The sequence below is a fragment of the Cyprinodon tularosa genome, unplaced genomic scaffold (assembly GCF_016077235.1).
Source record: "Cyprinodon tularosa strain WSP-4 unplaced genomic scaffold, ASM1607723v1 ctg369, whole genome shotgun sequence".
In the NCBI taxonomy this organism is placed as follows: domain Eukaryota; kingdom Metazoa; phylum Chordata; class Actinopteri; order Cyprinodontiformes; family Cyprinodontidae; genus Cyprinodon; species Cyprinodon tularosa.
The window spans coordinates 583,074-597,878 of record NW_024039084.1 but is presented as its reverse complement, the minus strand read 5'-3'; the positions used below and the strand labels follow the sequence as shown (position 1 = coordinate 597,878).

Here is a 14,805-nt window from a genome sequence, read left to right as displayed (position 1 = left end):
TAATGTTAATTGTTTGTTACTGTCTCTTATCCTTTTTATAATTTTCTTCGAATATTCGCAGAAACATTTTATGATCATCTTCCGTTAAATCATTATTGAACTAGAGTTTGCAGCCCTTGGAAGATTTACTGAAACAACTAAAATGCTCCCTAGATGTTTTTATGCAGCTGAAAAGATAAAACAGGAGTGTTTAACACTGCAGAAAAAGCTGTCCGGGCAGCTCTGGAATACTCTCTCTCTACATTTGCATATAGCTGTTTTCCTTATAAGCATCATATAGCCCTCTAACTGCTTATTATAAAAGTGTAAAACTGGAAAGATCACATTATAATGCCTGAGGTAATGTGATCTTTGTGTGAGCATGGTTCCATTTTTAACATAGGTTTAGTAAGTATAACAGAGTATTGAGATTTGAAGTATATACTGTATTTACCTTTAAAATTGAAAATAACTGGGCTACTTTTTAAAACTTGTCCTTTTTAATCCAGTGTGGTGTCATTTAGAAATATCCTGGTGTGGCGCCTGTTTTAAAGGGTGGCTGAGAAAAATATCTGTTTCAAATAAGGAGCACAAGGAAACATTGCTGATTAATAAAAAAAGTGCTTAAAATGTGTATTTACCTTTTTTTGTTTATTAATTTGTATGCAATGTGTGATGCGTGGTCAATAAGTTGCAAACACGTCTTTGATCGTCTTGGACTCCCGACATTTATGATCTGCCGTTGTCAAGGCAACATCTAACAGGTATTATCCTGTTCAGCTTTAGCCTGTTTTGTTTTTTAATGCCCCCTGCATAGTGAGCAGATCATTTCCTTCTCAGGAAATAATCTTCTTGGCTCCACATCAACGACAGTTAGGTCACCTCGGAAGAGGAGGAAGAGAGTGGGTGAAAGCTGCCAGGAGGAAACCAAAGTCACTAAACTTTATTTAGAGCCCTTTAAAACAACTATAGCTGCCACAAAGTACCAAAGAAAGAATAAAAATGTATGAAAACAACATAGACATTTAAAAGAAAAAGGGAAGTACTACGTTCAAAAATATCAAACTACATAAAAAAATATGTTTTTTTGTTGTTTTTTTTTACTTAACTTACTTGCCATGAAACATTTCATCTTTTGTCATTAAACATAATTTGTTACTCTGTCCCCATTGTGTATATGCTCTTATATAACTTGCAATGTAACACAGCAAGTTACCACAACAAGATTAATCAAAGTGAGTTTTCATAGGTGCTGTTTGTCTGCAACGGGGAGAGACTTTAACTGCAAGGACAAGCAGCAGGGAAATGAGATCGAGGCATTTGTTTGAGGCATTGGCTGAGGAGCATTAAGGTGTTCTAACTGCCAACCACATGATATGAGGGCAAACAAATAAAGAATTCTAAACACTTAGATGTTGCCCTGTAAGGCAAGATCTAAATCGAGGGACCAGGACACTATGATGAGAAAATAGCTGGTGTAACACAGGCCGCTGACACCAAAACAAAATAAGCTAGAACTGGAATGCAGGTACTCGACCAAGAAGTTGCTTTCACAATTGCAATCCAGGAAAATGACATGAATGCTGGGTCAACTGAGAAAATACAATTGGGTGGGTACAAAATGAATAAAATAAACATCCGTAAACAATAAAGAGAGGAGTGAATAGGACAATTCATTTTCACTCCACACATTATTACTTGAGGATCAGGTGTGTTGTAGAAGCAGTATGAGTGTTCACTTTGTTTTCAGTTATGGACCAGCATAGGGACAACTTTTGGTTATAACATTCCTTTCCATCTCCTTCAGGGCAGAACACTTGTTTTCAACTTGTTGAGTTGATGGAACACTGGTTTGTGTTCGCTTAAAGGAGAAAACTATTGTTAAAATAATTAAATAGAATTTTTGTGCAAAGAGGAGATTGTCTTATAGCTGTACTGTATGATGAGCAAAGACTTTTTTTAAGGTGAGTAATTAATGGATTAAACTTAAAATGTGCTGTGTTTTCTTTAATTAAGTGATAATATGCTTTGGATCCACTCCCTCACTTAGTCATGATGTGTTTCTTCTAAGGTAGCACATTTTTAGAGTCTTACATCCAAAACACATATTTAGAAATAGACTGGATGTTGATTGTTTTTCCCTCCGACTCTACATGTTTGCTGTGCTGCACGGTAGTCAGGCCGGCATTGGATATTGGTAGACAATATCCAACCTGAGGGTTCTACCTCAGAGGGCACCTTTAACCCTGAAATTGTACATTTCTCCCCAAACTACGGATGCACTGATTCTCATTTTCACTTCTAATCCAGTTACCTGAAGGGTATATGCTGATACAAAACCATTTCCATACCAGGGCTTTATTTTCTTTAACATTATACTGTGACTTTACTGTTGATTCTTCCTTTTCTTGAAATGCATGCAAAACCACATGGAGAACCAGTGAATTTTACCATTTTATTTACAAAAGCAATGGGGCAGTTGCCCAGAGCCCCAAGTTCCTGTTTACATGTACGGTTAATAAAACTATTACTTTGTTTTTTGCACATTATGTTTTTAATCAAAATCCTTTGGCTAAATTGCCATCAGAACGCTCATAATATTAAGTGTGTCTCTGCATATTCTCAGATATCGTGGCTGCAGTACTTAGATTTGGGGAGTTAAAGGAGATCTCACAGCTTGGGGATATTTGTGCTACATTTGAGTGCTGATTGAGAAAGAAGATTTAGTTTAATGAATCATATTAGAATTGCATATAGAAAGCTTTTTCAGTGGCATTTGGACAGCCATTGGAGAAGTTAGAATAAAAGACATAAAATAGATCTAATTTAAGTCAGGTTTGGTGATGTAGTGAGATTTTTTTATTTTTTTGTTTAGGGAAATTAATTCTGAAATTCTTATACCATACTTTATGTTATTACAACTTGCTAAAAACATGTAATTAAACATTAAACAGACATAGAGTGAGAGGAATGATTGTGATAGGAAACTGTCCGGCCTCCTTATTTTCCTTAGAAGAACTTTAGAAGAACCTGGTCCGGGTAGACTGGCTCATTATGAGGATGCAGCGCCTTAATTTGAACAGCAACAAACACATAGGAGAGTCAATGACATAGGAGAAAGATTAATAATTTGAGGTGTAAAGGAGAAGCTTTGGGTGAAAGGAAGGCATAATATCCATGTTACCTTAGGCAAGAGAGGGATGCTGAGATTGTTACTAAACCTATCATAGAATATGCTGGTGAAAATTGCAAGTCATCCAGGTTATACTCATTCAAAAAAACTGACTGGCTGCCCGGTCATGTTTTGTCTCCTGCATGGGGGTGGGGGGTTGAAACGATAGCGGGAAGGAATCAATTACTGCTTTGTAGGTTTTTGAGAGCTGAAATTTAAGTCCCCCTCAGTTTAAGGTTGGTTTTTCTTTCTTAACATATATTGCTTCCTTCACACCCCTCTCCAACCACCTGTCTTCTTTGTCCAAAATGTGAACATTCTGGTCCTCAAAAATGGATGTCCTTCGTCCTGTAGGTGTAGATGTACCACAGAGTCTTGTCCGGTGGAGGTAGCCCATCTGTGTTCAGCCATACATCTGTGGAGTTATTGTTTGGTTTCTCCAATATAAAGATCAAAGCATTCCTCATTGCATTGAAGTGCTTACACCACATATTTGCTCTGGTGGTTTTGTCTTTAGGATGCACTAGCCTCTGTTTAAGAGTCTTGTTTCCTTTGACGTGTTCTGGGATTTTGTGTTTGGATAAAATCCTCTTATTTTTCAGACTCTTCTCACAGTTATGTTCTGCTGCGTGTCTTTTAGATTTCCTTGCTGATTTGACAAATTCCCTGTTTGGGTAGCCATAGGTTTGAAGAGCATCTGTAATGTGTTTCTGTTCTTTGTGCTTCCCTTTTGTTTTTGTAAGGACATGCTCGACCTGCTGTTGTAAGGTTCTGATGACTAAAAGTTTGTGTTCCAGTGGGTGTTGTGAGTCAAGAAGAAGATATTGGTCTGTGTGAGTTAATTTCCTATAGACTTCAATGTTGAGATTTCCATCTCCTTCCATGCTCACCGAACAGTCCAGCAAAGGTAGCTTGTTGTCTATTATAGAATATATTAAGTTAATTGGCTCTATCCAGACCTCCATCGGTCTGATCATCCTTCTACTTGAAGCCAGTGATCTTCCTTATCCCTGAACACACATTTCACCATTCCATCATCAGTCACAATCATAGCTCATAAAACAACTTGGAAAAATAGGTACTGATTAGTTTGAGTAACAACTCTCAGAGTAAGTCGTAGTTCTGCAACGAGTTTTAAATGTCCTCTGAAGACTTTCTCAAACAAGGATCTGTTCTGTATTTAGACAAAGGCAAACAAACGCTTTATAGCAAGGGCGTAGGCTTGATTTCAACTTTGATAAGAACACTATTGGTCTGATGTCATTTGTCCCATGAAAAAAATATGCATGCTCTTTTTTATGCTTAATGTAAACATCAGGAAACATTTTGTTTAAAGAGAACAGCAGCATTTCTTGCAACATTAATAAAAATCTAATAAGCACTACACACAAAAGATGCTGTTTATCAATGTTTGAAAAATTACCAGCTCATATAAATGTGGAATTAGGACTTTTTTCCACTTTGAAAAGGTTTGCATTCAAACTTACCAGCGACTAAGACAGTTGGTATATACGTCCCTATTTAAGCAAATATAGTCTGGATATGTCTGTTATATGTGGATTTATCCTGTGTTTCCTTTTGAAGATATAGAATTGTGTAGAGGTAAACCCAACTCTTTATCTAATATGCTCTCTCTGTATTAAGCAAAAATAATACATTCAAGGGATGGTAAATAAATGTATTGCATTTGCATGTGCACTGGAACTATAAGAGGAACTGACACTGAGCATTTAAAATATTAACTTCACTATACAAGTTGTACATCTGGGCTGTAGTTACTGTTACTGTGTATTTTATCTAGGGCTGAAACCATTAATCATATTATCTATTATTTAAATTGATCAATTGATTAATCATTAACTGCAGTATAGGGCCACTAAAATGTGCCTTTAGCCGACAGAGAGACCCACTTAGAGCAGGAATTATACCAAGATTGTAAAAAATGTATATATATAAAAAAAGGTTTTTGTCTGTCAATATATTACATCCGGAACTCCTCAGGAGGAAACTTTTCTGCTTCACCTAGTTTAATTTTGTAAAAAAATTTCTTTAGGAAAGCTTTGGCTATATGACTAATAATCGATTCATCAGAAAAATAATCGGCAGAAAAATTTATTTGGTAAATAATCGTTATTTGCAGCCCCGAGTTTATGGTAACATTCCAGACACATTTCTTACATAATCAGGCAAATTATACTAAAAGTCCTGAAGGTTCGGACACTTCTCTCTCTACCTGTACTGCAACATCAACACTCAATGTTTGATTTTCCTAAATTCAGCTAAATCATATAGACATGGATATTTATATTGTATATAAATAAAAAAGATTCTCCTTAATTGAAATTAAAATCATTTAGACATAATCTGAACCACTGAAGGGCCAGCTGCTTCACCTTCAAGCTTCCCTGCACCATTTTTACTGGATATCTGTGTCTCACTGCATGAAAAGTGGGATTTTCGTCAATATACGGCACTGTAGATTGTCGTGGAACTTCAGGTTAGCGGCAGTTTACGGCAATTTGCAGGCCTTGCCGTAAACTCCCGTAAATTGTCAGAAATTGACGTGGAATTTCTTAGGCAGTGTTCCCCCCATGCCTCCCCCCCATGGAATTCTAGGGGAGGCTTTAACATGTAAATGAACATGCTGTGAGCTATACAAATGCAAACCTGGGTAAGAAAATCTCTGATACAAAGAGATCAGGTATAGCCTCTTACATTTTTTTTTTTTACATGCTGTGAGCTATACAAATGCAAACCTGGGTAAGAAAATCTCTGATACAAAGAGATCAGGTATAGCCTCTTACATTTTAGCTTGAATTGATTTATTTAATTAAAGTATAGAGACCAAAACAGATCTTTAGCTGACAGAGCAATACATTTAGAGCAGTAATTATTATTTTTTTTTTTTGCATTTAAGATAAAAAATAAAATGTTGTCTGTCAATATGCTCAATTCACAATTACTTAAGTGGAAAAGTTTCAAGAAATGATTCTGAGATGATTCACTTTATAACATGGCGCATTATCCTGTTGGAAGTAGCCATCAGAAGATTGGTACACTGTGGTCATAAGGTCATAGGTCAGCATGCTAAATTGGTTTTAAGTGGCCCAAAGTGTGGCAATAAATATCCTCCAAATAGATGGTAGAAATAGATCAGGCCCAGTATAGCCTAATTATAGACTCTTACATTTTAGCTTGAATTGATTTATTTAATTAAAGTACGCTAGATTACTGTGTATGCAAATGTTATGTAAAAGAAAATACACAAAATAATTTACTTCAAAAATTAGTTTTAATCAGAATCAGTTGGCTGTAATGGTTAATTTTTTTTTTTAGATTTCCACTTTTTTTTTTTTTGTTGTTATTGAATATATAAGAAAACAATAACAATCTCAAACAACAAGTCAATAACAAATATTTCAATACAAGAAGAAATATCACAACTCCTGCTTTTGAAAAATAAAATTAAATGCACAGGCTGTAACAAAGTATAAAATAAAATAAATAAAAATAAATAAAATAATAATAGGGTTTAAAGTAAATTAATCAGTGGGGACTACCAACTGAAATTCTTCAATTAACTCAAACAATTTAATTGCATTTAAATTCTGCATCTTTCTCAGACATCTTTTGAAAAGGGAAAGTTCATTTTTGAGAGCAGAGATTGAGAGGGAGCATTTTGCATAGCGACATTTATGGATATAACACTTTGTTACAATTATTAGAATATTGATTAAAAATTCCAAATTTTTTTTCTTTAATGGATAAACCGAATTGAATGTTTTGCCAGGAAATAAAATCTAAATTTATTGTTTTAGAAGACAGAAAGGTTCGAAGTTGATCCCATAAGTTTAATACTTCTTTACATTCATAAAAAAGATGTTTAGTTGTTTCCAATTGAGTTGTACAAAAGCCACAATTCTCAACATTAAACTTAAATCTCTCTCTTAAAAACTCATTTGAAGGATATATGTTATTTATTATTTTAAATTGTAATTCTTTGTATTTAGGAGGAATTGGGAATTTCAAATAATTTGTCCTAATTTTGACTATCATAGATTTCTTAAAATTTTGTTAGAGAGCTGTGCTTTTTGTTCTTCCTGGGTACATATTATTTATAGAATATTGATTCAAAAACTTGTTGTTGCATTTATTATCTCTAATGTCCACCTGCTCAAATTCAATCTTATGGAGACAAACAATTGCAATTGCAAACAATTTATAGGTGCATTACCGCCACCTTCCAGAATGGAGCGACGCGAGCTCTTCTCGCGAGTCCTTCCGTATAACAATGACGTCGTATGTGATTGGAGGAGCCTGATGAGCCTTCGGCCCCATCGTCCAATCACGTGTGAGCTTTTGTGCACTACGACTTCTCGCAAGACCAGCATATTAGCAGACATGTTTGTGTTACTACACTTAGAAGAACTTCATCTCCATTTACCGTGTTTGTATTTTGTTGTTACTTGAACAATGGCTGCACGACGTCTCGCGTTCAACTCGCCTCCAACTGCTCTTAGTCCACAACTTTCGGCCAGCCCGCAGACTGACGAGAAGAAACTGCTGATTGCTATCAGCGGACTGTCTCGTCAGCTTGCCCAACATACTGCCGACATGAATGAACGCCTCACTCAGCTGGAGAATTCGATGCGCTCCAGGTTGTAGTCCATAGAGGACAAGATGGCAGCTCTGCAGTCGAGCAACTTTGCAGGATATACGAACTCGAGGAAGAGAAGACGGGTGAACAACGCCACGCTAGCGGTAAATATATGTTCGATTACTGGTAGCTATGCTAAAAGCAGCCTAGCTTAGCTAGGCAAGCTAAAGACAACCTAGCCTAGCTAGGTAAGCTAAAAGCAGCCTAGCCTAAAGCTTTATTAAAGTGTATTTTTTGTGATTCACAGGAAGCAATATGCCGTCTTGACAACTCGGAAACTAATTGCAGGCGCTATGAACCGGAGCAGGGGTAAGGTTTAAAGAATATGCGGTAAAAGGACATGGATACGGATTGATACCGACCATAGCTGTACTTTTTTTTTTTTTTCACAGACTACAGTCGCCTCACAATGAGGCGGTGACCTCCTATTTGCTCGGATTTGCACGATGTTGATAAAGACGACATTGTGTGTAAGTGACTTGTTTTAATGTTTTCTCCTTCCTTGTTACTGTGACTTGCGTTTGATTTTTTTTTTTATTCATATCACTCTCATTTAATTGTTTTCCAGCTGCCTGTAAGACGTATTATGAGACGGTATGCAGGAGCTTCAGATACACGCTGCTAGCCAGCACGCTGCGTGCGGAGGCCGCCAGGCTATCTGCTCGGAGTCGGGCCAGAAGAAAGAGGGTAAGACTTTATTTGGTGACTATTTTTCAGGTGCATTGATAGATGTGTTGTGTCCATATGCAGTGCGCTGATTCATTGTTTTTTTTTCAGCTGCTGAAGGCGAGGCAGAGTGTGCTATCAGATGAGGAAGTGGAACTCTAAGTCCGCCACCGTCGACCTCATGTCCGACGAAGAAGATGGCGTCGTCGGCGGTGTCTCTGGATGGATTGTACGGTCGCCGCCATTTCGTAGGCCGGATCTCACTGAACTCTGTGTTAAGCTGCAGTCCCGGTTAGAAGCGATGCCGAAGTACAGGGCCACGCACAGCAGGCGTCTGCACATCGGACCTGCCTCGGAGGGAATGCTGCCTGTTACCTCCAACCCCGAGGAAGCAAACGGACCGTTCACGGAGTTGTAATTTTTAGATACGCATGTGTTTGGATACGCGTTGTATATAGTTGTGTGTGTTTTAATAAAGCTCTTTCTTTGCATAAACAGCTTCCTGGCAAATCTTCATTTCCTGTATAAATTCATTCATGTCCTTGATGGTAGCATAATAATTGTGTAGTAGTGTAGGATAACATAAATACACAGCATATGAATGAATAAATATATGAATGAATAAATATATGAATATATATATATATATATATATATATATATATATATATATATATATATATATATATATATATATATATATATATATGAATGAATAAATATATATATGAATAAATATATATGTAAATATATATATATATGCCAACCAATCACGAGCGACTTTACTTGTTTAAAAGGAAGCGGTTCCGTCCAATACTCAGTAAGAAAATTAAAGCCTGGCGTGGCCACGTGTTGTTTTGCTGCCAATCACGAGCGATTTCACTTGTTTGAGAATAGTGGTTTCAGCCAATACTGAGTAGGTTATTCAAGCCAGACCTGGCCAGCCGCGCGGGTTTGCTGCATTCATATGCTAATTAGGGCCATTAGTACAGCTGATCGCTCTCCACATACGTCAGAGTCCGTTTCCGACAATTTGTGGCACGACAAACGCGGACAAGCACGGGTTGAAAATTGTCGGAAACTGACGAAAATCAGGCAGATCTGCGGGAGTTTACGGGGGTTTACGGGGACAAAAATCTCACTTTTCATGCAGTGTCTCCTATAATAAATATAATCTTAATATTATAAAAACAACATTTTATATTACCAATGTTACTTACTGTCTGAATGTTATAACAGCACCTTCATCTACAAAGCACAACACTAAGAATGAGCCTAAGTTTATTCAAATTTAAAATCACTTTCAACAATTATAAAAGACAATATAACACTATCTTATCTGTAACGTAATAGTATCCACAATAAACAGCCAGAATCAAACATTTTTACCAGACATTAATGTTTGCACTAGTTTACTTATGGACTGTGTGGAAATCTATGTAAAAAAGAATAAATCTAAATAATGTTCCTCTGTTTGTTCTTGTTTTTTTTATACTATTTGCAGAAGTAGAAAATGTCAATTAAATAGCACTATTATTATGTGGAAAACCAAAAGTAGCAGATGTTTAGGATCCACCTCATGTTGTTATACTCTGTAAAATAAATAACAACTGCTATTTATACTTCAACTGCCTCAAAGGGTCGTCAAAAACTGAAAACATTAATACTGTAGCAAAGAAATAATGGTAAAAGGGAATAAGACATTTTGATAGGTTACAGTCTCTGCTTGTCCATTTATCGGCAGTTCCCAGAACTCCAGTCTGACTCAGACTATTAAGTTTTATGAAAGAAAAAAAAAGTTTTTGTTATTAAACTGTATCATACTTAAGAATAAAATATTATTTTGAGATCCTAACATTGGTTATTTACATTTCTCAAGTTACAGAAATCAAAACAATGTCTTTCTTCTTTATAGAAATGCAATCAGAAGCTTTTGCCTGTTTTAGCATAGATAATATTAAGTTTTTTGTCGTAGTCTAACATTAATTTTGGTAACCGCAGTATTCTAGCGTCCATTTTTTATTTTTTTTTTTACATGCACAAGCGCAGACGTACAGACTAGAAAACAAACAATTTAAGGCAAACAAAATGAGAGAGTGGAGTTAAACAGCGCTGCACAGTTAGGTGGAAAGGGAAAGAGACAAGAAAGAAAAGGCAGCAGCAACCAGGCAGAGGAGCTACGAGAGGAAAAGAAGCGACTGCTGCAACAATGCTGTATTGTAAATTATAAACATGTTATTCACATCGAATTATTGGTAAGGACAAGTAAGTCGGTCATAAATGTTGGTAGAGACATGTCCCTGTGGTCCCTATGCAAACCTACGCCCATGGATTAGAGATCATATTGCAGCAAGAGCTGTTTGTTGATAGAGATGCAGGGGCAGACAAAAGGACAACTGAGGCCTGACGTACCCAACATTCCACTTTGAACAGACATATTGGCCAGAGTAAGACAAAACACTCCCCACTGCTATTTAACTAGACTGTAGTCTAATAATAATCATGAATCAGAGCTTTATTTTCAAATAACTAATGTGTTTAGGGTATTACCTATTTGGATTTTATTTGAGTACAGGTCAGATTTACTTTAGAAATGGTGCTTAAAGCCCATTTGAAATCCCTTTAACTGAAGGCTGATTGTGAAGACTCTTTCTTGGACTTGTTTGGTATGTTTGGATGTTTCTGTTGGTGAAAATCAAAAAACAAAAGAAAATATTGATCCCTAATAGGTTTTATTTTGTGCGACCAGTCCCTGAATATAAACAGTAAGTTGTGTTACAGAAAACATGATTTTTTTCTGTTAGATTCCTCTTGCAAAACATTCCTGTGCTGGAAATGCAAATAGTGTTAGGCTGGTTTTACTAGGCTGATAAATACGCAACATCTGTAATGGTGACAGAACTACAAAGCGTTATCAGTAAGACATGTCACTTGATGACAGAAGAAATTTGGCCATGTTGGCTTTTTTACCTTACCTGTTAAAAAGTCAATAAACACAGACAGAAAAGGACAAAATGTCTCCATATAATGTTTGTTTCCCAGAATTATCATAGGAATCTAAAAAAAAGTAAACTTTACCATCTTCCTGCTTCCGTATCCTGACAAAAATAAACATCCTGATGAAAGAATTTATATTCACATGGTTCAGATGCTTTGAAAGAAAGGAAATAAGGAAAAGTACCTTAAAATCAGCTCAGAAATCTTCAATCATAAAAACACAATAGTTTGTCTCAGAAAATAAAATAGGAGTAATGAATGATTTTACCAGTTTAAAACAGAGAAAACTTGCACACTGCTAACACGGAAATATATGTGAAACAATTCAGTTTTCTTAAAATAAATATATTTCCCTTTGATTTAAATAATAATGACATTTTAACATGAAATAAAATTATTTTCACTTAAAATTAGAAAAAATATGCAGATTCCACTGGCAGAGCACCTTATCTACTTCCCGAAATCAACATTTTTACTTATTTTTAGATTACTCTTAACAGTACCTATTAGGGCTTCAATCAGTATTCAAAAACATTTTACTCAAGTACAAAATATTTCTGATATGTTGGGGTTTCCTGACAAATTAAATCACATTTTCTGACATTCAACGGCTAAAGTTGTGATGTTATTTATTATTATCAGGTTTCTTTACATTTTTTACGCTTGTGGTACACTCTCCTACAGCAAAAGAACATGCATGCTTAAAGGTTAGCAAATATAAATTAGTAAAGAGTACAATCTTTAATGTTGATCTATGAAGGGTGGAGCCAATCACAACAGAAATATGCTAACAGGTTACTTTGACTACTGTGCTGTACTGATTAGTCCTTTAACTGTGATGTCAGTGGGTGTTTTTTCTCTTCCAGGGAGGAGCTTTCTGAACGTCTATTAAAAAGGCAATAAATTCACCTCAGCACACTAGTATACCTCCACGAGCTGCCTAGGTGAGTACTGTTTGTCCGCGGTTATGTCTGAGCCTCAGCAAACAAATGCTGTTGTGAAACAACTTATGTTGTCATTAAGGCTGTGCTTTGTCTGTTTTTTTTTTTTTTTTCCCATATAGGAGCCTTAATGCAGGAAGAAACAGTTGGTTTTACTGGAATGCTGCTGGGCCTGTTTCCATGCAGACAATTATGTCCATAGGCAACTATCCCCTTGCAGAGGAGCACCTGTGGTGCTGCATCTGCCTGGATGTGTTCACCAGTCCTGTCACATTACCCTGTGGCCACAACTTCTGCAGAACCTGCATTGAGGAGCATCTGAAGTCGAACCCTCAGCGTCAGTGCCCCATGTGCAAGGAGAGAGTGGATAAGAAGCACAAGCTCAGTGTGAATACTTTTATATCTGAGCTGGCTCTTCATTACCGGGCGTCAAAAGGACGGACAGCAGGAAACAGCTCACAGCAGATCAGCGTGCCCTTAGGAAGACCTTCCTGTGGTCCCCCTGTTGGAACTAAACACCTGCCCTCAAGGTGCTGCCTGCTGTTAACCGTCACCCTTGTGGCTCTTATCCTTTTCTTCACAGTTAACCTACATTTCCTTCAAACACTTATAGACGAGAATCCATCACTGCTTTCTTTAGTGCAAAAGACTGACAGTGTCTGCTCCGAACACCTTGAACCCCTCAAGCTCTACTGCAAGAAAGATGAAGTCAGCATTTGCGGAAGCTGCAGGGCCTCCAGTCACAGGTTCCACCAGGTTGTTCATGTGGAAGAAGAATGCGAAACGAGGAAGGCTGAGCTGGGGGAAACGAATTCCAGGATTCAGCAGATGATCTTGCAGAGACGGATCAAGATCAAGGACATTAAACACTCCATGAAGCTCAGCGAGGAGGCTGCAGACAGCGAGACGGCCCAGGCCGTCCAGATCTTCACTTCTCTGATTCAGACTTTACAGAAGGCTCAGGCTGAGCTGATCAGGAGGATTGAGGAGAAACAGAGAGTGAAGGAGAAGCAGGATCAGAGTGTCATTGCTGAGCTGGAGCAGGAGATATCAAAGCTGAAGAGGAGGCACATTCAATTGGAGCAGCTTTCCCGCTCCAAAGATCTTCTCCTTTTTCTCCTGAACGTCCCGGTGCTCAACACCACTCCAGCTACAAAAGACTGGACCCAGCTGAGGATGTGTCCGCCCATATATGAAGGACTGACGAGGACGGCCATGGTTAGCACTACTAGTCAGCTGACAGAGGTCGTCAGAGATGTGATGGAGAAGCTGCAGGACGCTGAGATGAAGAAGTTCCACCAGTTTGCCACAGATGTAACGCTGGATCCTGATACGGCACATCCCGCCCTCATTGTCTCCGACGATAGAAAACAGGTTCACCATGGAGACGTATGGAAGGAGCTCCCCTACCACTCTAAAAGGTTTGAACCTGCCATCAATGTCCTGGGGAAGCAGGGCTTCTCCTGTGGAAAGTTTTTCTACGATGTCCAGGTCAAAGGGAAGACTGCTTGGACTCTGGGAGTCGCCAAAGAATCAGTTAACAAGAAGGTAGAACTGAACCTAAACCCAGAAAATGGCTACTGGGCCATTCGTCTCCAGAACACAAGACAGTTTGTATATATATATATATATATAATCCAGATAGAGTGCGAGTGTTTGTGGATTATGAAGAGGGTCAGGTGTCGTTTTATGATGTCGATGCTGCTGTTCTGCTTTATTCGTTCTCTGGGTGCTCTTTTACCGATACAATCTACCCGTTCTTCAGTCCTGGACCAAACGACGGTGGCAGGAATTCTGCTCCTCTTATCATTTTTACTGTGACTCAAAGTAGAGAAAATCAAAGCAAAGATTAGTATGTTTAATTTCTGTATGATAATTTGGAGATTTAAAAGAAATATCTCTGTTTATTTTCTTTATTACGGTTCTATGGAGGTCCAGATGTGCTACTGGTTATCAGATAAACTAAGTAAAAATTTTAAGAAACATTTTTTTTTTTTTTTTATAACCATAGGCGTTTTTCTAAAGTTATGTTGGAAAGAATTACTTCAAGGTGTCTGACCTTTAAATTTTTGCTCTTCACCGGATTGTTAAATGAAAACGCTCAATTAAGATTTATGGAATTAAAAAACATGGGGAAAAATAACACATTCAAATATTCTACAAAATGGATTTATTGTAACTTTTTTTTTTTTTTTTTAGTAAAACTTTGACTACTTTTTTATTTTCTCAAATGCAAAAAACTGGGAGTTTACAAAGTAACTGAGAAAATTTTGTTAAAGAGATTTTTTTTTTTACTACATTCACTGAGCATTATTTTAAAATATCTTCCTGTAAATGAAAATATGTGTCTTTATTTTAAATAAAAAATACTCAAAAACCATGTTTCTGCTTTG

The 14,805-nt window shown here is 37.1% G+C and overlaps 1 pseudogene; it reads left to right on the top strand.

Moving 5' to 3' along the window:
- Window positions 1-14,328, top strand: part of LOC119790591 — a 48,034-nt pseudogene extending 33,706 nt beyond the window's left edge.
- The last annotated feature ends 477 nt before the right edge of the window (window positions 14,329-14,805 follow it).